At 44.2% G+C, this 25,000-nt stretch overlaps 1 protein-coding gene across 9 annotated transcripts in view; it reads left to right on the top strand.

Moving 5' to 3' along the window:
• Positions 1–25,000, top strand: part of GULP1 (GULP PTB domain containing engulfment adaptor 1) — a 356,627-nt gene that overhangs the window by 71,021 nt on the left and 260,606 nt on the right. The window contains exon 2 of one of the 9 annotated variants that reach the window (XM_085872775.1): positions 24,111–24,257. The exons of 7 other annotated variants lie outside the window; for them this stretch is intronic. The gene's annotated coding sequence lies outside the window, so the exon portion shown is untranslated. Of the gene's footprint in view, positions 1–17,858; positions 17,998–24,110; positions 24,258–25,000 lie in introns of all 9 variants that reach the window. One more of the 9 variants, XM_085872773.1, reaches the window with a different exon arrangement.

Here is a 25,000-nt window from a genome sequence, read left to right as displayed (position 1 = left end):
TTATTATCACTTTTATTATTATTGTGAAAACGATATTATGGTGTGAAGTAACCTATGGTATTTCGTTACTCCAACAGTAAAAGCCTGAAACTCTCCCAGGGAAAAACAAGCTCAAATGAGCTAAGATCCTCATCCTCTTAATGATGACGTCATAAAAACGAATATGATGTCATTGTGATGCATCAGGTTTGCGATAAATTATCTGTGCTAATGCCCGGCTTGATTCCCGCAAACAAAATTCAAACAGCTTGCCTAGTTTCGGAGATAATGGTGTAGGCGATTTCCATTAGCGGCGATATTAGGACGTCAACTTTTTTTTCTTGGAAGAATTTCCAAAATCGGAGATGGTTCCTGCCTGCGCGTGGGCTTTCTGCATACACATGGCAAGTTTCACGAAGATCCGATGAAAACTCTGGGTTGTGAAACAAAAAATGTCAAAAAATAGGAATGACGTCATAAAAATTGACATGATGTCATAGTGATGTATCAAATGTGCGGTAATTCATCTCTGCTAATGCCCTGTTCGATTCTCGCAAACAGAATTCACAAAGCTTGCCTCGTTTCGGAGATAATTTTTAGGCGATTCCCATTAGCGGAGATATTTTGACGTCACAACTTTTTTTTCTCGGAGGAATTTTCAAAATCGGAGATGGTTACTGTCTGCGCAGGGTATATTTACATCCATACGCCAAGTTTCAGGAAGTTTCGATGAAAACTGTCGGCTGTGAAACAAAAAAGTCCACAAGAGGAAGATGAAGAACAACAACGTGAGTTCGACTTAGAGATCCTCCACGAGGATCTAAAAAGTCCACAAGAAGAAGAAGAAGAAGATGAAGAACAACAATGTGAGTAAGACTGAGAGATCCTCCTCGAGGATCTAAAAACATCTGGGCAGAAAGTCCCAAACCCTGCATCGATCCCTCCAGAAAAAAAAATTAACCTGAAGCAGCTTGAAGGTGAGGCCTAAGGAATGAAGCCTAAGGCCTATCACTGGACGGCCTGTGATGCCTATCCTTTTGATATTTGATGATCATTTTAACGATCACTTTGTATTTCACACTGAATGGAAAACACAAATGTAGGGCATGGTTATTGTGAATATGACAGGTTCGATGGTGTGTTTTGCCTGAACGACATGAAAAAAATAAATGGTGGATGTTGGAGTTGGCCATCCTATGCCGAAATGACGTCGCAGATGTAATGACGTAGCAGGACAGACAGAAAACTTCCGCTACTTTAAGATTCGATGAGAATGTTGTTCACTGCCTGCTTGAAGGCCTGGAGGGAAGGGTGGGATTGAACAGCTTCAGGAAGTTCCATAAACGCGAGAAAAGAGGGAAAGAGTTGAGGCTTGTTGTAAGACTGGATGTGGGAAGGTAACCAGCAGCGGGTGACTGGAAAAATATGCGCATTCTAGATGAGCTTAGGAGAAACGGAGAAAGCTAAGTTAGCTCGATCAAAGAAGAGGAGGTTAAAAAAGAACAGGGAGGCCACTAACCTGTCAGCAATGTGAGAACAACAGACATGTTTTGGCCTCAACTTGGAAAATGGCAAATGCTTCTTCTTTTTCTTCCTCTTCTTCTTCTTTTTCTTCTTCTTCTACTTCTTCTTCTTCTTCTTCTTCTTCTTCTTCTTCTTCTTCTTCCTCTTCATTTGCTGCCTGTGGCATCTGATTGCATCAGTGGTTGAGGGCACAGCTATGCCACTGATGCAATGCCCCTATTACCAGTACACTGGTGCTCATTTCACCGACTTTGGAAGGATGACAGGCCGAGTCAACCCCACCTGGTGTTAATTCAATAACCAACAGAGGCTCAAACGCAGGGCACTAAGATCCCAAGCCAGCCACCATAACTGCTACGCCAACACCAGGCTTTGACATCATTAATGGTGAGCTTTAGATTCCAAAGGACCAGGAAGGACAGATGTGATGCTTAGATACCAGCCCATAGGAGAGAGCAGTACTCCATTGGCCTTCAGGCCATTCGTCATTCTGATTATAAAAAGAATGACAACAAAGGATGCCCAGTTTGCGGCTGGCTTTTTTCGGCCAGCTCTCTGATATGTTTGGCCAAGGAGAAGTCATGGCAGGCTTAGGAATTCTGGCTGATGGCGGGCCAAGGAATTTAAGGGACTGAACCTCTTCCGGTGGCTGACCATGGATGTAGAGAGGAGGGTTCATTTGATGATCCTTCCTGAGCAACAAGGTGAGAATGTGAGATATTCCAAGATTGAAATACCTGTTTCATTCATCAGACTAGCATCTAATGAATTTCCATTGCAGCAGAGAATGATGCCACTGCTGTTTGCCTGTTCGTGGAATGAGGGTACTGCACAACACAATGTGGTCATCTGCAAAATAAAATACTCGTTAAGTCAATAAGTTGTTTTAAAATCAGTTACTGTTCTAAATTTATGTCAACATGGATAATTTATGGTAGTTATTATTTTCAATATGAGAGTTCATCAGAAAGTCAGTGGCCTAACACAAAACAAGGAAAATAATTAATGAGGTTAATCTTTCAATGAAAAAGCAAAATTTCCTGTTTAAGCAATTTATTGTCTATTTTTGAAATACGAGACGAGTTTCACTTTTACAAGGTTACATGGTTAGAAGGGATAGTAATTTGATGCTGGATTCACATGCATTATCACGTTGTATATGAGCTTGGCTGAATTGCGGCAGTGATGACTGAGCAGGCACAATAAACACAATTGTCCAATTGAATATTTGGAAAAAATATATCACGTTTACTGTATATGCTTAACTTTTGCCAATTAATTGGTGGATTTCAACTCGTTACTTTTAAAAATGCATATCCAACAAAAGTTGAATTGCAAAGAATATGTTTTTCTTTTGAACCACAAATGTCATGGTGAGACTTGCAGTCATGGTGAGATTTGTGATCATGGTGAGAGTTGCAATCATGGTGAGAGTTGCGGTCATGGTGAGAGTTGCAATCATGGTGAGAGTTGCGGTCATGGTGAGTTTTGCGGTTGTTTTGAGTTGCAGTCATAGTGAGAGTTGTAGTCATGGTGAGTTTTGCAGTTGTTTTGAGTTGCAGTCATAGTGAGAGTTGTGGTCGTTTTGGGTTGTGTTCATGGTGAGATTTGTGCCCATGGAGAGTGTTGCGGTTGTTTTGGGTTATGTTCATGGTGAGAGTTGTGATCATGGTGAGAGTTGTGGTTGTTTTGGGTTGCAGATATGGTGAGAGTTGCGGTCATGGTGAGAGCTGCGGTTGTTTTGGGTTGTGGTCATGGTGAGAGTTGCGGTTGTTTTGGGTTGCGGTCATGGTGAGAGTTGCAGTTGTTTTGGGTTGCGGTCATGATGAGAGTTGCGGTTGTTTTGGGTTGCGGTCATGGTGAGATTTGTGGTTGTTTTGGGTTGCGGTCATGATGAGAGTTGTGGTTGTTTTGGGTTGCGTTCATGGTGAGAGTTGCGGTTGTTTTGGGTTGCGGTCATGATGAGAGTTGCGGTTGTTTTGGGTTGCGGTCATGATGAGAGTTGCGGTTGTTTTGGGTTGCGGTCATGATGAGAGTTGCGGTTGTTTTGGGTTGCGGTCATGGTGAGAGTTGCGGTTGTTTTGGGTTACGGTCATGATGAGAGTTGCGGTTGTTTTGGGTTGCGGTCAGGGTGAGAGTTGTGGTTGTTTTGGGTTGCGGTCATGAGGAGAGTTGTGGTTGTTTTGGGTTGCGGTAATGGTGAAAGTTGTAGTTGTTTTGGGTTACGGTCATGATGAGAGTTGTGGTTGTTTTGGGTAGCGGTCATAGTGAGAGTTGTGTTGTTTTGGGTTTTGGTCATGGTGAGAGTTGTGGTTGTTTTGGGTTGCGGTCATAGTGAGAGTTGCGGTTGTTTTGAGTTGCAGTCATGATGAGAGTTGTGGTTGTTTTTGGTTGCGGTCATGGTGAGAGTTGCGGTTGTTTTGGGTTGCGGTCATGATGAGAGTTGCGGTTGTTTTGGGTTGCGGTCATGGTGAGAGTTGCGGTTGTTTTGGGTTGCGGTCATAGTGAGAGTTGCGGTTGTTTTGGGTTGTGGTCATGGTGAGAGTTGCGGTTGTTTTGGGTTGCGGTCATACTGAGAGTTGCGGTTGTTTTGGGTTGCGGTCAAAGTGAGAGTTGCGGTTGTTTTGGGTTGCGGTCATCGTGAGAGTTGCGGTTGTTTTGGATTGCGGTCATAGTGATAGTTGTGGTTGTTTGGGATTGTGGTCATGGTGAGAGTTGCGGTTGTTTTTGGTTGCAGTCATGGTGAGAGTTGTGGTTGTTTTGGGTTGCGGTCATGGTGAGAGTTGCGGTTGTTTTGGGTTGCGGTCATGGTGAGAGTTGCGTTGTTTTGGGTTGTGGTCATGGTGAGAGTTGCGGTCATGGTGAGAGTTGCGGTTGTTTTGGGTTGCGGTCATAGTGAGAGTTGCAGTTGTTTTGGGTTGCGGTCATGGTGAGAGTTGCGTTGTTTTGGGTTGTGGTCATGGTGAGAGTTGCGGTCATGGTGAGAGTTGCGGTTGTTTTGGGTTGCGTTCATAGTGAGAGTTGCGGTTGTTTTGGGTTGCGGTCATGGTGAGAGTTGCGTTGTTTTGGGTTGTGGTCATGGTGAGAGTTGCGGTTGTTTTGGGTTGCGGTCATGGTGAGAGTTCCGGTCATGGTGAGAGTTGTGTTTGTTTTGGGTTGCGGTCATGGTGAGAGTTGTGTTGTTTTGGGTTGCGGTCATGGTGAGAGTTGCGGTTGTTTTGGATTGCAGTCATGATGAGAGTTGTCGTTGTTTTGGGTTGCGGACATGGTGAGAGTTGCGGTTGTTTTGGGTTGCAGTCATGATGAGAGTTGTGGTTGTTTTGGGTTGCGATCATAGTGAGAGTTGTGTTGTTTTGGGTTGCGGTCATGGTGAGAGTTGTGGTTGTTTTGGGTTGCGGTCATGATGAGAGTTGTGGTTGATTTGGGTTGCGGTCATGGTGACAGTTGTGGTTGATTTGGGTTGTGGTCATGATGAGAGTTGTGGTTGTTTTGGGTTGCGGTCATGATGAGAGTTGTGGTTGTTTTGGGTTGCGGTCATAGTGAGAGTTGCGGTTGTTTTGGGTTGCGGTCATGGTGAAAGTTGCGGTTGTTTTGGGTTGTGGTCATGGTGAGAGTTGCGGTTGTTTTGGGTTGCGGTCATGGTGAGAGTTCCGGTCATGGTGAGAGTTGTGTTTGTTTTGGGTTGCGGTCATGATGAGAGTTGCGGTTGTTTTGGGTTGCGGTCATAGTGAGAGTTGCGGTTGTTTTGGATTGCAGTCATGATGAGAGTTGTCGTTGTTTTGGGTTGCGGACATGGTGAGAGTTGCGGTTGTTTTGGGTTGCAGTCATGATGAGAGTTGTGGTTGTTTTGGGTTGCGGTCATGATGAGAGTTGTGGTTGTTTTGGGTTGCGGTCATGGTGAGAGTTGTGGTTGTTTTGGGTTGCGGTCATGATGAGAGTTGTGGTTGATTTGGATTGCGGTCATAGTGAGAGTTGTGGTTGTTTTGGGTTGCGGTCATGATGAGGGTTGTGGTTGTTTTGGGTTGCGGTCATGATGAGAGTTGTGATTGTTTTGGGTTGCGGTCATGGTGAGAGTTGCGGTTGTTTTGGGTTGCGGTCATGGTGAGAGTTGCGGTTGTTTTGGGTTGCGGTCATGGTGAGAGTTGCGGTTGTTTTGGGTTGCGGTCATAGTGAGAGTTGCGGTTGTTTTGGGTTGTGGTCATGGTGAGAGTTGCGGTTGTTTTGGGTTGCGGTCATACTGAGAGTTGCGGTTGTTTTGGGTTGCGGTCAAAGTGAGAGTTGCGGTTGTTTTGGGTTGCGGTCATTGTGAGAGTTGCGGTTGTTTTGGATTGCGGTCATAGTGATAGTTGTGGTTGTTTGGGATTGTGGTCATGGTGAGAGTTGCGGTTGTTTTTGGTTGCAGTCATGGTGAGAGTTGTGGTTGTTTTGGGTTGCGGTCATGGTGAGAGATGGGGTTGTTTTGGGATGCGGTCATGGTGACAGGTGGGGGCATGGTGAGAGTTGCGGTTGTTTTGGGTGGCGGTCATAGTGAGAGTTGCGGTCATGGTGAGAGTTGCGGTTGTTTTGGGTTGTGGTCATGGTGAGAGTTGCGGTCATGGTGAGAGTTGCAGTTGTTTTGGGTTGCGGTCATGGTGAGAGTTGCGGTTGTTTTGGGTTGCGGTCATGGTGAGAGTTGCGTTGTTTTGGGTTGTGGTCATGGTGAGAGTTGCGGTTGTTTTGGGTTGCGGTCATGGTGAGAGTTCCGGTCATGGTGAGAGTTGTGTTTGGTTTGGGTTGCGGTCATGGTGAGAGTTGTGTTGTTTTGGGTTGCGGTCATGGTGAGAGTTGCGGGTGTTTTGGATTGCAGTCATGATGAGAGTTGTCGTTGTTTTGGGTTGCGGACATGGTGAGAGTTGCGGTTGTTTTGGGTGGCAGTCATGATGAGAGTTGTGGTTGTTTTGGGTGGCGGTCATAGTGAGAGTTGTGTTGTTTTGGGTTGCGGTCATGGTGAGAGTTGCGGTTGTTTTGGATTGCAGTCATGATGAGAGTTGTCGTTGTTTTGGGTTGCGGTCATGATGAGAGTTGTGGTTGATTTGGGTTGTGGTCATGGTGAGAGTTGCGGTCATGGTGAGAGTTGCGGTTGTTTTGGGTTGCGGTCATAGTGAGAGTTGCGGTTGTTTTGGGTTGCGGTCATGGTGAAAGTTGCGTTGTTTTGGGTTGTGGTCATGGTGAGAGTTGCGGTTGTTTTGGGTTGCGGTCATGGTGAGAGTTCCGGTCATGGTGAGAGTTGTGTTTGTTTTGGGTTGCGGTCATGGTGAGAGTTGTGTTGTTTTGGGTTGCGGTCATGGTGAGAGTTGCGGTTGTTTTGGATTGCAGTCATGATGAGAGTTGTCGTTGTTTTGGGTTGCGGACATGGTGAGAGTTGCGGTTGTTTTGGGTTGCAGTCATGATGAGAGTTGTGGTTGTTTTGGGTTGCGATCATAGTGAGAGTTGTGTTGTTTTGGGTTGCGGTCATGGTGAGCGTTGTGGTTGTTTTGGGTTGCGGTCATGATGAGAGATGTGGTTGATTTGGGTTGCGGTCATGGTGAGAGTTGGGGTTGTTTTGGGTTGCGGTCATGATGAGAGTTGTGGTTGTTTTGGGTTGCGGTCATGATGAGAGTTGTGATTGTTTTGGGTTGCGGTCATGGTGAGAGTTGCGGTTGTTTTGGGTTGCGGTCATGGTGAGAGTTGCGGTTGTTTTGGGTTGCGGTCATAGTGAGAGTTGTGGTTGTTTTGGGTTGCGGTCATGATGAGAGTTGCGGTTGTTTTGGGTTGCGGTCATAGTGAGAGTTGCGGTTGTTTTGGGTTGCGGTCATAGTGAGAGTTGCGGTTGTTTTGGGTTGCGGTCATGGTGGGAGTTGCGGTTGTTTTGGGTTGCGGTCATAGTAAGAGTTGCGGTTGTTTTGGGTTGCGGTCATGATGAGAGTTGTGGTTGTTTTGGGTTGCGGTCATGGTGAGAGTTGCTGTTGTTTTGGGTTGCGGTCATAGTGAGAGTTGCGGTTGTTTTGGAATGCGGTCATAGTGAGAGTTGCGGTTGTTTTGGGTTGCGGTCATAGTGAGAGTTGCGGTTGTTTTGGGTTGCGGTCATAGTGAGAGTTGCGGTTGTTTTGGGTTGCGGTCATAGTGAGAGTTGCAGTTGTTTTGGGTTGCGGTCATAGTGAGAGTTGCGGTCATGGTGAGAGTTGCGGTTGTTTTGGGTTGCGGTCATAGTGAGAGTTGCGGTTGTTTTGGGTTGCGGTCATGGTGAAAGTTGCGTTGTTTTGGGTTGTGGTCATGGTGAGAGTTGCGGTTGTTTTGGGTTGCGGTCATGGTGAGAGATCCGGTAATGGTGAGAGTTGTGTTTGTTTTGGGTTGCGGCCATGGTGAGAGTTGTGTTGTTTTGGGTTGCGGTCATGGTGAGAGTTGCGGTTGTTTTGGATTGCAGTCATGATGAGAGTTGTCGTTGTTTTGGGTTGCGGACATGGTGAGAGTTGCGGTTGTTTTGGGTTGCAGTCATGATGAGAGTTGTGGTTGTTTTGGGTTGCGATCATAGTGAGAGTTGTGTTGTTTTGGGTTGCGGTCATGGTGAGAGTTGTGGTTGTTTTGGGTTGCGGTCATGATGAGAGTTGTGGTTGATTTGGGTTGCGGTCATGGTGAGAGTTGTGGTTGTTTTGGGTTGCGGTCATGATGAGAGTTGTGGTTGTTTTGGGTTGCGGTCATGATGAGAGTTGTGATTGTTTTGGGTTGCGGTCATGGTGAGAGTTGCGGTTGTTTTGGGTTGCGGTCATGGTGAGAGTTGCGGTTGTTTTGGGTTGCGGTCATGGTGAGAGTTGTGGTTGTTTTGGGTTGCGGTCATGGTGAGAGTTGCGGTTGTTTTGGGTTGCGGTCATAGTGAGAGTTGCGGTTGTTTTGGGTTGCGGTCATAGTGAGAGTTGCGGTTGTTTTGGGTTGCGGTCATGGTGGGAGTTGCGGTTGTTTTGGGTTGCGGTCATAGTGAGAGTTGCGGTTGTTTTGGGTTGCGGTCATGATGAGAGTTGTGGTTGTTTTGGGTTGCGGTCATGGTGAGAGTTGCTGTTGTTTTGGGTTGCGGTCATAGTGAGAGTTGCGGTTGTTTTGGATTGCGGTCATAGTGAGAGTTGCGGTTGTTTTGGGTTGCGGTCATAGTGAGAGTTGCGGTTGTTTTGGGTTGCGGTCATAGTGAGAGTTGCGGTTGTTTTGGGTTGCGGTCATAGTGAGAGTTGCAGTTGTTTTGGGTTGCGGTCATGATGAGAGTTGCGGTTGTTTTGGGTTGCGGTCATAGTGAGAGTTGCGGTTGTTTTGGATTGCGGTCATGGTGAGAGTTGCGGTTGTTTTGGGTTGCGGTCATAGTGAGAGTTGCAGTTGTTTTGGGTTGCGGTCATGGTGAGAGTTGCGTTGTTTTGGGTTGTGGTCATGGTGAGAGTTGCGGTCATGGTGAGAGTTGCGGTTGTTTTGGGTTGCGGTCATAGTGAGAGTTGCGGTTGTTTTGGGTTGTGGTCATGGTGAGAGTTGCGGTTGTTTTGGGTTGCGGTCATGGTGAGAGTTCCGGTCATGGTGAGAGTTGTGTTTGTTTTGGGTTGCGGTCATGGTGAGAGTTGTGTTGTTTTGGGTTGCGGTCATGGTGAGAGTTGCGGTTGTTTTGGATTGCAGTCATGATGAGAGTTGTCGTTGTTTTGGGTTGCGGACATGGTGAGAGTTGCGGTTGTTTTGGGTTGCAGTCATGATGAGAGTTGTGGTTGTTTTGGGTTGCGGTCATAGTGAGAGTTGTGTTGTTTTGGGTTGCGGTCATGGTGAGAGTTGTGGTTGTTTTGGGTTGCGGTCATGATGAGAGTTGTGGTTGATTTGGGTTGCGGTCATGATGACAGTTGTGGTTGATTTGGGTTGTGGTCATGGTGAGAGTTGCGGTCATGGTGAGAGTTGCGGTTGTTTTGGGTTGCGGTCATAGTGAGAGTTGCGGTTGTTTTAGGTTGCGGTCATGGTGAAAGTTGCGTTGTTTTGGGTTGTGGTCATGGTGAGAGTTTCGTTTGTTTTAGGTTGCGGTCATGGTGAGAGTTCCGGTCATGGTGAGAGTTGTGTTTGTTTTGGGTTGCGGTCATGGTGAGAGTTGTGTTGTTTTGGGTTGCGGTCATGGTGAGAGTTGTGGTTGTTTTGGATTGCAGTCATGATGAGAGTTGTCGTTGTTTTGGGTTGCGGACATGGTGAGAGTTGTGTTGTTTTGGGTTGCGGTCATGGTGAGAGTTGTGGTTGTTTTGGGTTGCGGTCATGATGAGAGTTGTGGTTGATTTGGGTTGCGGTCATGGTGAGAGTTGTGGTTGTTTTGGGTTGCGGTCATGATGAGAGTTGTGGTTGTTTTGGGTTGCGGTCATGATGAGAGTTGTGGTTGTTTTGGGTTGCGGTCATGGTGAGAGTTGCGGTTGTTTTGGGTTGCGGTCATGGTGAGAGTTGCGGTTGTTTTGGGTTGCGGTCATGGTGAGAGTTGTGGTTGTTTTGGGTTGCGGTCATGATGAGAGTTGCGGTTGTTTTGGGTTGCGGTCATAGTGAGAGTTGCGGTTGTTTTGGATTGCGGTCATAGTGAGAGTTGCGGTTGTTTTGGGTTGCGGTCATAGTGAGAGTTGCGGTTGTTTTGGGTTGCGGTCATGATGAGAGTTGTGGTTGTTTTGGGTTGCGGTCATGGTGAGAGTTGCTGTTGTTTTGGGTTGCGGTCATAGTGAGAGTTGCGGTTGTTTTGGATTGCGGTCATAGTGATAGTTGCGGTTGTTTTGGGTTGCGGTCATAGTGAGAGTTGCAGTTGTTTTGGGTTGCGGTCATAGTGAGAGTTGCAGTTGTTTTGGGTTGCGGTCATAGTGAGAGTTGCGGTTGTTTTGGATTGCGGTCATAGTGAGAGTTGCGGTTGTTTTGGGTTGCGGTCATAGTGAGAGTTGCGGTTGTTTTGGGTTGCGGTCATGATGAGAGTTGTGGTTGTTTTGGGTTGCGGTCATGGTGAGAGTTGCTGTTGTTTTGGGTTGCGGTCATAGTGAGAGTTGCGGTTGTTTTGGATTGCGGTCATAGTGATAGTTGCGGTTGTTTTGGATTGCGGTCATAGTGAGAGTTGCGGTTGTTTTGGGTTGCGGTCATAGTGAGAGTTGCGGTTGTTTTGGGTTGCGGTCATAGTGAGAGTTGCGGTTGTTTTGGGTTGCGGTCATAGTGAGAGTTGCGGTTGTTTTGGGTTGCGGTCATAGTGAGAGTTGCAGTTGTTTTGGGTTGCGGTCATAGTGAGAGTTGCGGTTGTTTTGGGTTGCGGTCATAGTGAGAGTTGCGGTTGTTTTGGATTGCGGTCATGGTGAGAGTTGCGGTTGTTTTGGGTTGCGGTCATAGTGAGAGTTGCAGTTGTTTTGGGTTGCGGTCATGGTGAGAGTTGCGTTGTTTTGGGTTGTGGTCATGGTGAGAGTTGCGGTCATGGTGAGAGTTGCGGTTGTTTTGGGTTGCGGTCATAGTGAGAGTTGCGGTTGTTTTGGGTTGTGGTCATGGTGAGAGTTGCGGTTGTTTTGGGTTGCGGTCATGGTGAGAGTTCCGGTCATGGTGAGAGTTGTGTTTGTTTTGGGTTGCGGTCATGGTGAGTGTTGTGTTGTTTTGGGTTGCGGTCATGGTGAGAGTTGCGGTTGTTTTGGATTGCAGTCATGATGAGAGTTGTCGTTGTTTTGGGTTGCGGACATGGTGAGAGTTGCGGTTGTTTTGGGTTGCAGTCATGATGAGAGTTGTGGTTGTTTTGGGTTGCGGTCATAGTGAGAGTTGTGTTGTTTTGGGTTGCGGTCATGGTGAGAGTTGTGGTTGTTTTGGGTTGCGGTCATGATGAGAGTTGTGGTTGATTTGGGTTGCGGTCATGATGAGAGTTGTGGTTGATTTGGGTTGTGGTCATGGTGAGAGTTGCGGTCATGGTGAGAGTTGCGGTTGTTTTGGGTTCCGGTCATAGTGAGAGTTGCGGTTGTTTTGGGTTGCGGTCATGGTGAAAGTTGCGCTGTCTTGGGCTGTGGTCATGGTGAGAGTTGCGGTTGTTTTGGGTTGCGGTCATGGTGAGAGTTCCGGTCATGGTGAGAGTTGTGTTGTTTTGGGTTGCGGTCATGGTGAGAGTTGCGGTTGTTTTGGATTGCAGTCATGATGAGAGTTGTCGTTGTTTTGGGTTGCGGACATGGTGAGAGTTGCGGTTGTTTTGGGTTGCAGTCATGATGAGAGTTGTGGTTGTTTTGGGTTGCGATCATAGTGAGAGTTGTGTTGTTTTGGGTTGCGGTCATGGTGAGCGTTGTGGTTGTTTTGGGTTGCGGTCATGATGAGAGTTGTGGTTGATTTGGGTTGCGGCCATGGTGAGAGTTGTGGTTGTTTTGGGTTGCGGTCATGATGAGAGTAGTGGTTGTTTTGGGTTGCGGTCATGATGAGAGTTGTTCATGTCTTGGGCTGCGGTCATGGTGAGAGTTGCGGTTGTCTCGGGCTGCGGTCATAGTGAGAGCTGCGGGTGTCTTGGTTTGCGGTCATGGTGAGAGTTGTGGTTGTTTTGGGTTGCGGTCATGATGAGAGTTGCGGTTGTTTTGGGTTGCGGTCATAGTGAGAGTTGCGGTTGTTTTGGATTGCGGTCATAGTGAGAGTTGCGGTTGTTTTGGGTTGCGGTCATAGTGAGAGTTGCGGTTGTTTTGGGTTGCGGTCATGATGAGAGTTGTGGTTGTTTTGGGTTGCGGTCATGGTGAGAGTTGCTGTTGTTTTGGGTTGCGGTCATAGTGAGAGTTGCGGTTGTTTTGGATTGCGGTCATAGTGATAGTTGCGGTTGTTTTGGGTTGCGGTCATAGTGAGAGTTGCAGTTGTTTTGGGTTGCGGTCATAGTGAGAGTTGCAGTTGTTTTGGGTTGCGGTCATAGTGAGAGTTGCGGTTGTTTTGGATTGCGGTCATAGTGAGAGTTGCGGTTGTTTTGGGTTGCGGTCATAGTGAGAGTTGCGGTTGTTTTGGGTTGCGGTCATGATGAGAGTTGTGGTTGTTTTGGGTTGCGGTCATGGTGAGAGTTGCTGTTGTTTTGGGTTGCGGTCATAGTGAGAGTTGCGGTTGTTTTGGATTGCGGTCATAGTGATAGTTGCGGTTGTTTTGGATTGCGGTCATAGTGAGAGTTGCGGTTGTTTTGGGTTGCGGTCATAGTGAGAGTTGCGGTTGTTTTGGGTTGCGGTCATAGTGAGAGTTGCGGTTGTTTTGGGTTGCGGTCATAGTGAGAGTTGCGGTTGTTTTGGGTTGCGGTCATAGTGAGAGTTGCGGTTGTTTTGGATTGCGGTCATAGTGAGAGTTGCGGTTGTTTTGGGTTGCGGTCATGGTGAGAGTTGCGGTTGTTTTGGGTTGCGGTCATAGTGAGAGTTGCGGTTGTTTTGGGTTGCGGTCATAGTGAGAGTTGCGGTTGTTTTGGATTGCGGTCATAGTGAGAGTTGCGGTTGTTTTGGGTTGCGGTCATAGTGAGAGTTGCGGTCGTTTTGGGTTGCGGTCATGGTGAGAGTTGCGGTTGTTTTGGGTTGCGGTCATAGTGAGAGTTGCGGTTGTTTTGGGTTGTGGTCATGGTGAGAGTTGCGGTCATGGTGAGAGTTGCGGTTGTTTTGGGTTGCGGTCATGGTGAGAGTTGTGGTCATGGTGAGAGTTGCGGTCATGGTGAGAGTTGCGGTTGTTTTAGGTTGCGGTCATGGTGAGAGTTGTGGTTTTAGGTTGCGGTCATGGTGAGAGTTGCGGTTGTTTTAGGTTGCGGTCATAGTGAGAGTTGCGGTTGTTTTGCGTTGTGGTCATGGTGAGAGTTGCGGTTGTTTTGGGTTGCGGTCATGGTGAGAGTTGTGGTCATGGTGAGTTTTGCGGTCATGGTGAGAGTTGCGGTTGTTTTAGGTTGCGGTCATGGTGAGAGTTGTGGTTTTAGGTTGCGGTCATGGTGAGAGTTGCGGTTGTTTTAGGTTGCGGTCATGGTGAGAGTTGCAGTCGTTTTGGGTTGTGGTCATGCTGAGAGTTGCGGTTGTTTTGGGTTGCGGAGTGAGAGTTGCGGTTGTTTTAGGTTGTGGTCATGGTGAGAGTTGCGGTTGTTTTGGGTTGCGGTCATGGTGAGAGTTGTGGTCATGGTGAGAGTTGCGGTCATGGTGAGAGTTGCGGTTGTTTTAGGTTGCGGTCATGGTGAGAGTTGTGGTTTTAGGTTGCGGTCATGGTGAGAGTTGCGGTTGTTTTAGGTTGCGGTCATAGTGAGAGTTGCGGTTGTTTTGGATTGCGGTCATAGTGAGAGTTGCGGTTGTTTTGGGTTGCGGGCATAGGGTGAGTTGCGGTTGTTTTGGGTTGCGGTCATAGTGAGAGTTGCGGTTGTTTTGGGTTGCGGTCATAGTGAGAGTTGCGGTTGTTTTGGATTGCGGTCATAGTGAGAGTTGCGGTTGTTTTGGGTTGCGGTCATAGTGAGAGTTGCGGTCGTTTTGGGTTGCGGTCATGGTGAGAGTTGCGGTTGTTTTGGGTTGCGGTCATAGTGAGAGTTGCGGTTGTTTTAGGTTGCGGTCATAGTGAGAGTTGCGGTTGTTTTAGGTTGTGGTCATGGTGAAAGTTGTCTCCTAATCTCTCTCTCTCTCTCTCTCTCTCTCTCTCTCTCTCTCTCTCTCTCTCTCTCTCTCTCTCTCTCTCTCTCTCTCTCTCTCTCTCTCTCTCTCTCTCTCTCTCTCTCTCTCTCTCTCTCTCTCTCTCTCTCTCTCTCTCTCTCTCTCTCTCTCTCTCTCTCTCTCTCTCTCTCTCTCTCTCTCTCTCTCTCTCTCTCTCTCTCTCTCTCTCTCTCTCTCTCTCTCTCTCTCTCTCTCTCTCTCTCTCTCTCTCTCTCTCTCTCTCTCTCTCTCTCTCTCTCTCTCTCTCTCTCTCTCTCTCTCTCTCTCTCTCTCTCTCTCTCTCTCTCTCTCTCTCTCTCTCTCTCTCTCTCTCTCTCTCTCTCTCTCTCTCTCTCTCTCTCTCTCTCTCTCTCTCTCTCTCTCTCTCTCTCTCTCTCTCTCTCTCTCTCTCTCTCTCTCTCTCTCTCTCTCTCTCTCTCTCTCTCTCTCTCTCTCTCTCTCTCTCTCTCTCTCTCTCTCTCTCTCTCTCTCTCTCTCTCTAATCTCTCTCTCTCTCTCTCTCTCTCTCTCTCTCTCTCTCTCTCTCTCTCTCTCTCTCTCTCTCTCTAATCTCTCTCTCCCTAATCTCTCTCTCTCTCTCTCTCTCTCTCTCTCTCTCTCTCTCTCTCTCTCTCTCTCTCTCTCTCTCTCTCTCTCTCTCTCTCTCTCTCTCTCTCGAAAAGTGACATTATAAGATGACATCGCCAGCTCCTAGAATGCTCCGGAAAGTTACATCACTTTCCTCAATTGTCTGAGCTAAGTCAAGTTTTGCCTCGTGTCTCAGTAGGTATGTGTGCGTGATTTGTGTTTGACAGCTATTCCCTGAGCAGATAAAGAATCAGCCTTTTCCAAGGTTTGGAAATAATGTAGTGTTTGAAAAGTGAAGAGTAAAACTAACAAAATCCTGCAACGATTGAGTTTGCTAAAGAGCGTAGAGGTCAATTACCTATTGCCTCCACACTGGAAGAGCAATTCAACAAAATATTTCACCAATTATGAGTACTTTATTTATCAGCAGCCGCCTTGTCACCTGAAAAGCTTGTACACAAAAGATAATTTTATTGAACACCATCTCTTAAGAGCCTTAACATATTCCCGTTTTATCTTCAATGTTGTGTTGAAGCTTTGAATGTTGTGTTGGGTGTTACAGTCATAAACTAAAGCTGTTTTTTAAGGGTCCAGCATGAAAACGGGTTTGTAAACACTGATGGGCCGTGACGTTTCACCTGTGTATGCTGATGCATGCTTTCTCATCCTTCTTTTGTCATAGTTTCTGTGTGTTGGGAAGCCTGGTGTTGGCTTAGTGGTTAAGGTGGCTGGCTTTGGATCTTAGGGTCCTGAGTTTGAGCCCTGTTGGATGCTGAATTAACACCAGGTGAGGTTGATTCAACCTGTTGTCATCCTTCTGAGGTTGGCAAAATGAGTACCAGCTTATTGGTAACAGGAGACACTGCATCAGCGGCCCAGCTGCACTTCCAGAAATGATGCAGCCAGCAGCCACAGGCTGCATACGAAACAACGATCTTTTGTCAAGTTCATGTAAGAATGACTGGAAGTGGAATTATTCGGGGGCACTTGGATGTAATTTCATGTAAGATGCTTTTTAACCCTTGAGAAACGTCTCGGTTCCATGTATTTGGAATTCCTTCTTGCCTTTCTTGAGTGATAACCTTTTTCTGAATGGTGTCAGTTTGTTGATAAAATGTTGCTCAATATGTATGGCTCTTTCGGTATAATGCTGCCTCCACCAGCTTTTTGGGGAAAATTGGCAGAAAAAAATGGAGGAAAGAGGATTATCGGCTTTCGAGGGTGCTTGGATGGTTGGCTTTCTTGCAGTTTTGTGAGCAAGGACGAAATCTTCAAACATGAAAGAAATCACTTTAATTTATATCTCGGGGTTACATAACACCGATTTTATTTGTTTTATATAATTGATTTCGCTCATTCATTATGCTAGTTTCATCCTTAAGGACGATGATCGAATGCATTGCCAATGAGACAAGACGAACATTCTTTTTTTTAATACCATTTTATATCACTTAGTTGGGAGCAAAGATACCCAGGTAAAGCCTCATAATTATCATGTGATAAACGAGTTATCCATTGTATTTAAAAAGTTAATCTTTCACTCTCATGAAAATTTGCTTGAGTGTCATTTTGTAACTCGCTCACACAAAACTTCAACAGTGGTAGTTTGAACCGACATACCTGTTATCATTTTTCATTGCTTTGCTCAACATGGAAAAAATGGGATCCAGGCAAGCAAAGAAGATTTTTTGATTTTAAGCTTGCCCGAGACACGACGAATCCGCAGTCCATAATGATGAGCCAATATATTATTATTATTATTATTATTATTATTATTATTATTATTATAAAATGTTTGTTTGTGATGGCCTTCTACTTTGATGATCATTTTTAGAAGGCCTATTAGATAGGCCTGACAAGGCCTATCCTTGGATAGAAAGTGTGAAAATTATTTGTTTCTGTGTTTCTTGTTTTGTTTCCTTCTTTCTGGATATCTTGCTTCGACTTCCTCAAGATGATCCTATATCCTTTCCTCGCTTCAAAACAATTTAAAAACAAGCAAAAAAAAACTTTATTTCATTACACCCCAAAATGATTCTCATTTCCATAGAATTTCCTTCTCCAACTGGTTCTACCCCCTCCCCTCCCGCCTCTTCTCTCCAAATTGAATCTACATTAAATATAATGCATTTAAACCCTTGTTTGTACTTCATAAATGCTGCACATGTTCTGCTTCTTCACCGTGATATATGTCTTCTTTTTCAAAAGGATTACTTTACTGAGGTTTTTGTCTGCTCTGTGCCTCATCCAAAAGCTTCTCCCCTTATCCCCGCTCATACAGCGCAGCATTTCTCCATGCATTTAACAAGCGTTCTCATCCACCATCCCATGATCTTTAGTTCCATCTGTCAAAATTTGGAATGTGGAATCAGGAAAAGCAACCACCCCCACCCCACCCCCTCAAAGCTTCATGTCCCCCCTTTCTGCCTCCCTACTCACCCCACCCCCAAAATGCTTCCCCCACACCTCGTCCTTCAAAATCTTTCCCCACACCCCCCACCCCACACACACAAACTCTCACCCATACCCCTCACTCTCAAACCTTCCCTCACACCCCACACATTTAAACCTTCCCCCACACTCCACACACTCAAACCGTCTGCTGCACACCACACACTCAAATTTTCCCCCGCACCCTGCATACTCAAACTTTCCCCCACAAAGCCTCACCTTTCCCCTGTAAACACCCCCCCCCCCACCCACTCCTGTACCATCCCAATGCCTCCTCCCCCATCGCAAACTGTGTGGACCTCAACCATCTGAGGTCTTTGCTCTAACATAGCAGATCTCTCAATCAAGGCTGCTGCCAAAAAACCAGACATCATCTGTTTAACAGAATCCTTCCTCCCAAAGGACATCTCCAACTCCTTAGTGTCTCCTCCAATTTGATAGGCCTCAACTATGCTCCGATAGTGGAGTTGCACTTTACATCAAGAACTCAATTTCCCACTCCCTCTGTACTGACCTTACACCTCCCAACCCCCAGGAGTACCTCTGGCTGTGACTGCCCCTCCGCTCCCACCTATTGTACATCTGTATATGAGGGTTAATCTAGTACTGTACTCCCTTTTTAAAAAGAATTCCATGTCCTCTCATATATAAAGCTCTTTATAACCACTGACTCGATGACTGATATTAAATATCAGTACCTTTCAGGTGATGTAGAAAGCTGAAGTTTTGCATGCCGATGGACATCGAAGCTGGTACACCGGAAAAACATAAATCACAGAATCGTCGGACAACATTCACAAATGAAAATATCAATGAATGAAAAAAAAAAGAAAAATTATTGAAGGTGAGTGACCCGAGACAATGGGGAAGCACGGTAATTTTGTGTGCCGACAGACATTGAAGCCGATGCACCAGGAAAAATCCAGAACCATCGGAAAGCATTCATCAATGAAAATATAAATAAATGAAAAAAAAGAAATGAAAATAAATAAATGAAAAATAAAATGTAGGTGAGCGACCTGAGACGATGGGGAAACACGGTTCGTATGCTTACACAATGGGTAAGCACACCCCACTAGTACAATATAAAACTGACATATTTTCATATTCAAACTGTTCAAAACATTGACCCAGTGTTGTGTAGCAAAGTAAGTCCACATGTAGATTCTTCAGCTCAACCGTTTTTAATGGCGTCACCTGCTGCCCTTACACCACAGCTCTCTGATGTCACTCTCGGTTCTGCCTCATCAGTTCCGGTTCAATATGCATTCATTAGTTTTCATGTAACTCCCAATACCACGTTCCTTTTTTCATGAAAATAGCAACAAATAATGAAAAAAAACAAAGAACATAGTAAGCATTTAATTGTCATGCATTCATTAATATTCATGTAGCTCCAAATACCATATATTCTTCTTTTTTGTGAAAATAACAACTGGTAATGAAAACCCCCTAAAAATAGTTAGCATGTAATGCAAGATAACATGTCACATGACAAAGTCCTTGGTCCATTCAGGGGCTCGACGATATCTCGTCCCACGACGAACACCTGGGGTAAAAACTTGTGGAGGGATTTGTTGGACAGGGCGATGTGCCCTATCATCCTAGGAACCTGTCATACTTCCAGCACAAAGTCCATTTGAGGTCTGAATTGCAGGTGCTAGATGAATTGCATTCCACGCTTTCTCATCAGAGAGTCTGTAGTTTGCAGGACCTCTCTGTTCACTGATCTTGAGGGGTTGGGTAAACTTGTTTTGTCCTTTCTGGTGAAGTCCAGGTTTCTGAACTCACACGAAAGAACCACATTGGCAGGTGGAAGGTTTTTCTGCCCTTATCTGTGTATTTTTCTGCCCTTGCACTTATCTGTGTATCATCGAGACTTCTCTTGTTTCTGTTGAATACAGCGTCTCACATCCTCGAGTCTTGTAGATTCACAATAATTTTATTTGAGCACATTCCATACAATCTGCGGTCCACGATAATGGGACGGCCTAAAAGTTCAGAAAGTGATAAGCCAAAATCTGGGTCAACAGAAATTAAGTGCATTTGATACAGGCCTCCATCATTGAAATGCGGTGTGGAGAAATCATTCCATTGCCATCTTCCATATTGGTTTCATCCCCATCTCCGTCAAATCAATCATCATAACCTTTGCAAGGAAACCAAATTAGCTTTCATTGTTGTGTTACTTAAATTTTTGAATGTATATTGTTTTCATGAATTACTGGAAGTTCTGAACACCAGTTCGAGAAACGACGTCATTTTTCCATTTGAACTCACTTTTCAGGAAAATTGTTCACAAAGTGAGTTTGCGTACTTTGCAAAAAATTTATCCATTGCATTGCAAAACTGCACAAATGTCACAGTCTTGCCAATTTGAATGTACAGCAACACAAAAAGCAAATAATCCCAATTCTCATTTGAGTCCATAAGTATAATTATTACAGGTGGACAAATTTTTTAATTTAACATGTTCTATTTTGCGTTTTATGTTTTTATTTTTATGTTCTATATTACAGGTGGACAAATGTTTTAATTTAACTCATCCTCATCATCATCATCATCATCATCATCATCATCATCATCATCATCATCATCATCATCATTTCCTTCAAGCTCCAAGCAGAGCCCAAGGCATAGGAAAGTGGAATGAGTGAATGGGTGAGGTTTTAATTTCCATAAAGCAAAAATAATCCATATTCAATGCAGCTGTGTAAGTAGAATGCTACAATGTACAAACGATTTTTAAAAATTGCATTCATTCAAATTGGTTGCATTGGAATCGGTGAAAAAGAGAACGGACTTGTACCAGAATATTTTCTCCTGGTGCCAGAAGATATCGTTTGCAATCGACATTTCTCTGTCATTTTTATTGTAACATCTCTGCGCTGACACCACATGACCAAATCATTTTTTTTGAACTCAAAGGAAACAGCAATGACGTCCATCATCAGAAGCTTTCGGCAAGGCTAACCCCCGCTCTAGCAGGGAAAATGGCCTTAAAAAATGCCTGTTGTATCAGAAACTTTTGGCGGATGAAATTCTGAGATAATGCAAGTTATATTTTGTTATTTTCATTGTTTCCAACAGTTATTATCCTCACCAATGGATTCGGAGAGGGTATTGCATTTGGGTCCGTTTGTATGTCCGCACAGAACTTTCGTGTTTTTCTCCGCACCCGCTTGTCGGATTGAGACGAAATTTTCATCTTTGGTGCGACTACTCAGGTGGAATGTTTTAATGGTAATTATGACGTCATACTTCACGTGGTGTGGCAGCCATATTGGAAAAATGGGGGAAAAAATTGGACCTCCGTATCTCTGAAACCGCACCAAGGAAGAAATTGCAACTTGGTACATAGCAAGTAATCCTCATGGGGAATGAGTGATTTTTTTTTATGATGACAAAAGTACCTCGTTATGATGTCATAATTGCATATGTAGAATGCCACATCCGATCAGTATGAAAATTTTTGAGGGTCATCTAGGGATAAAATGGTCCACAATTTTTTTGATTACGTCATCGTTCATGTGATTCGGCAGTCATATTGTTAAAAAAAAAAAAACCTTCAAAAATCTTCTCTGAAATGGCTGAAAAGATCAAGGCAAAACTTTACACATATGACTGCCTATCCATGAGGAACAAAAAGTTCACACATAGGACATCATAGGCCACTTGGTTTGGCAGCCATACTGATTTTACCATAAAACCTACAAAAATACACCACTTAAAAGAAGTCCCGGTGAGGGCTTGCAATCTCTGATTGCTCTTTTTCTTGTCTTTGTGTTGCTCGCTTTTATGCTTTTACATCCAACTTGGATTCTTAATGGGTTGGTCAGATGAGTATGTGAGCTATTCAGACAGAATGGCCACAACAACATTGTTCACTTTGTGTAGCAACACAATTTTCATTCAAAAAAATCAATTTTTCTGCTCGCTTGGGTTCATTCCATCAAAGACACCAATAATACATGTCAATCGTCATTACTATTATCTTTGCACACAATCTCTGTGAGATTTTGGTGTTGTGTATCATCTGGAATGCTTGATGTATACACTAATGCACTATTTTGGAAGAGTTACACAAAGGAAAGAAAAATACTAACATCATGGGATTGTATTGGTTTTTCAGGTTGGCCTGTTAGTAATTCATATTAATTAGAACATTTTCCTCACATTTTTATGCAGTTAAATTCAATGTCTTCGTGTCATCCATCAATTTGTTCATTGTCTCCTAATATCCTGTTCTACCAGATGGTATTGTCACATGCTGAGGATGTGATTCAGGGAGCAGGTTACGACATTTATCTGTTCCCAAATGTTTGGTTGGATGTTGCTCTCTTTTCATAATTTGTGTAGTTTGTTATTTCACAGATATTGGAGAAGATTTGTGAGATCTGATAGAGATCAGGAGGAAAGAAACACAGAGGGGTGTGTGTGTGTGTGTGTGTGTGTGTGTGTGTGTGTGTGTGTGTGTGTGTGTGTGTGTGTGTGTGTGTGTGTGTGTGTGTGTGTGTCACTGGTTGTTATTACCATATGTGAGTTTCGGAAGGTGGATCGGAGTCCTCCGAGGTCTCCAACTATCCACCCCCGTTTCTGTAAGGAAACATGATTCATGGACGAAGTTGTGTCGTTTTCTGTTCTCAAAGTTTTGTTTCGAGGGCTCTTTTCAAGATTGTCATTGAGCCTCGGACAGCTTCCAACTGTAGTTCATTACAACTGTAGTTTGTTTGTAGTAAGATTCCCAGGGATGTTTTTTAATATCTCCATAAGGTTCTTCTTTGTCATTTCTGTTGCTTTATTGATCACTGGTACAATTTCAGTGCTTTTCTGCTTCCAAAATATTTTCACTTAATTTTTGAGGTCATGGTACATGGTCATTTTATTGGTGTGTGTGTGTGTGTTGTCGGTTGTTTTCTCCATTTTGCGAGAATGGAGCTCTCCCAGGTCTCAGAGTATCCACTTTCATGCCTGCGTGTATATATATGAGTGTCTGTGTGTGTCTGTACGCACATCAGGCACGGATACCTATTTATTTTGGATGACAGCCAGTGGCACCAAAGTATACCTGGACCTTAGGCACTGCTATAAGAGACCAAGTGCACAGAGGTGTTAAAATCTAATGAACAAGTCAGCTGGCACAGATCTTCATACACAAGTTAAAAACTCCTCCATCAGCTATAAACAACATTGAAAAATAAATCACTCTTCCATGATTGCATTGAGATTCTTCACATAACTTAGAAAAGACTAAGTTTTCTGAAGAATTCCAGGGTTCTGATGGCCCCTGGAGGGCAGCTTGCCCTCACGAAAAGAATACTTCAGGGAAAATAAATGTGAACAAACAGTGTCCTATTCAGTCCAAGTATCCACAGACGTGATTCACAACAGTTATTTTTAAATTCACAACTATTGAAAGGGTTGCATCATTATACCATCACAATAGTCAACTACAACAGCACTCGGGAGAGCGCATACCTCCGCCAGGTTGAACCGTTTCTGTCTTGTATCCCACTGGCAGGCCGTATCTGTATCCAGACATGAACAAAAATCTTATCGGCTTGTTCTTGTCACCAAACCAACTCATCCACCAAGTTTTGTCATAAACCATCCGCAACTTCTCATGTGATATATCATTTTGGTTCTATCTCGAAATGCTGAAGAATCATTTAAAAAAAAAATAATTCTCGTATCCGGATTCAGGTCTTCACCAAAATCCAAAAAATTCGTCCTTGCCACACACCCCACCTGTCCACCAAGTTTCATCCAAATTCGTTCAACAACTTTTTAGGATATCTTGCTCAGCTCACAGATAAACACACAGACAGGAGAAAACGTATCCTCCATCCACTTTTGGTGGTGGAGATAATAACATGTCATCTCTGACTTTGAAGATATTCTATTATATATTTGAATGTAGGGACAGTTTTGTTGTCAATTTGATTTTTTTTTTTTTAACAAAAAAAACCATGATCTTGCAAGTCAGTGTTACATTAATTTAATGTCCTGCAGTAATTTTTCCTTTACAACTGAACTTATCCCATAATTTACATTCAGCTGGCTCGAAGTTTGTTGCTTGGCTGTTGCTAGACGACTGACCTGAGTCGGAGAATTGAATTGTTGCTGGAATAAACACATCTTCGCTTGGAATTCCAGGTCCTTTCAAAGTCATCTGTCAGCGAAAAATGACTTTTGCTCACTGTGATGTTTCAATACCTAATAATGCCTCATCCATGAGTACTTTAACTGGGGTCTTTCTTCGTTCTTAGCATGGTTAGCTCCTTGTCGATTTGTGCCAATACGACCAAAGACCATGCCAGCTGGCACAGATTTCCATAAAAGTTTGCAAAAATGGAAGAAGTTTATCAATGGAAATGTTACCAGTTACGAATGTTTTGGGTTCTAGAAATGGCATGGGCCAGGCAAAGTTTGAGTGATATGCAGCACTCACTTCAAGCCTAATGAACTTCAAAATATTGTACGTTTTTTCAATGTGCCTGGCTAGAACTTTGCGCCTCAAGATAACAACAAGGTGTCTGTCCAGCATCTATTCCAAGATCGTAGTTTTATTGACAAGAATCAGTGTTGTTGTTGAAAGGGGAGCATGTCGTCTGTGCAGGTGATGGTGATAAGTTCCTGCCACAAGAACAGGTTATTACCTCCACCACCAAAGGTGGGAGGAGGTTATGTTTTCACCCCTGTCTGTCTGTTTGTTTGTCTGTTCTTGTCACCTCGCCTGCTATGTTTGTCAATTAATCTGTGAAGAGGATATCTCAAAAAGGTTGTGGACGGAGTCAGACAAATCTTGGTGGATAGGTTTGGTGTGTGACAAGGACGAATTGATTAGATTTTGGTGAAGATCCAGATCCGGATATGAGAAATGTTTAATTTTTAAAGTGATTCTTCAGCATTGAGATATGGGGCCAAAAACGTTTTTTCACATAATGTTTCAAACAGTCATGAACGAGTTCTGATTCAAAAAAAAAACTTGGTGGATGAGTTTGTTCGGTGACAAGAACAAGCCGATGAGATTTTGGTTCATGCCCGGATCCATATCCGGCCTATCAGTGGGATACAACACGTAAACTGTTCAGCCTGGTGGAGGTAAGCACGCTACCGAGTGCCCGTTCTAGTTGTAAACCTGTTCTTATAAAGGTTGCTGTCTTGCCACAAGACCAGGAGGCACAAAGGTTCGATCCCAATGTTTGAACATTTCATGGTAATGTGCATTAGTTTATAAAATGTAGCTTTCACTCTTAGCAGGAAAAACAATTTCACTGCATTATTTTCGTTAATTTTTCAAGTCATTTACGGATGATTAATTTTATCAAGTCTGGATAACGACGATGCACACTAGATGCTTCATGAGCAGAAATATAAAAGCACTTCGAAATTGCTTTCCTTCTTGAGATTCCATCCATTTTTATGAATTCCGTAAACCTATTTGCCATATTATTTGGCGTATAATCGAGTCTGTATGTGTTGAAGAGGGTTGACATATGCAAACTAATGCCATACTCAATGGAGAGCCTCAGGGTGCTTCGGAATAGAGAGATATGTGATGTCCCAGTAAACCATTACACGCGGCTCTCGAAAATCAAAATGGATATTCCGTGCTTTGCCAAATTGGGAATGTTGCACAGTATGGGGATATTAAATACTATTAAAATTTGTAATGTGCTTTCCAAAAAATAAAAAAAACCTTGAGATTGAAGTAGCTATTTTATGTTAATATTGAAATTCACTGTCCATGACCTCCAAATATGACCAAAAAGTATAACCCTGATTAAATACACCGATTACATTATTTTAATTTAATCGTTAAAACAACATCACTGTTTGATTTC

Source organism: Eptatretus burgeri, chromosome 3 (assembly GCF_056783735.1).
Source record: "Eptatretus burgeri isolate ZD-2024b chromosome 3, Ebu_testis_v1, whole genome shotgun sequence".
NCBI classification, from domain to species: domain Eukaryota; kingdom Metazoa; phylum Chordata; class Myxini; order Myxiniformes; family Myxinidae; genus Eptatretus; species Eptatretus burgeri.
Note: the sequence above shows the minus strand (reverse complement) of the source record. Positions and strands in the feature narration are given on the sequence as shown.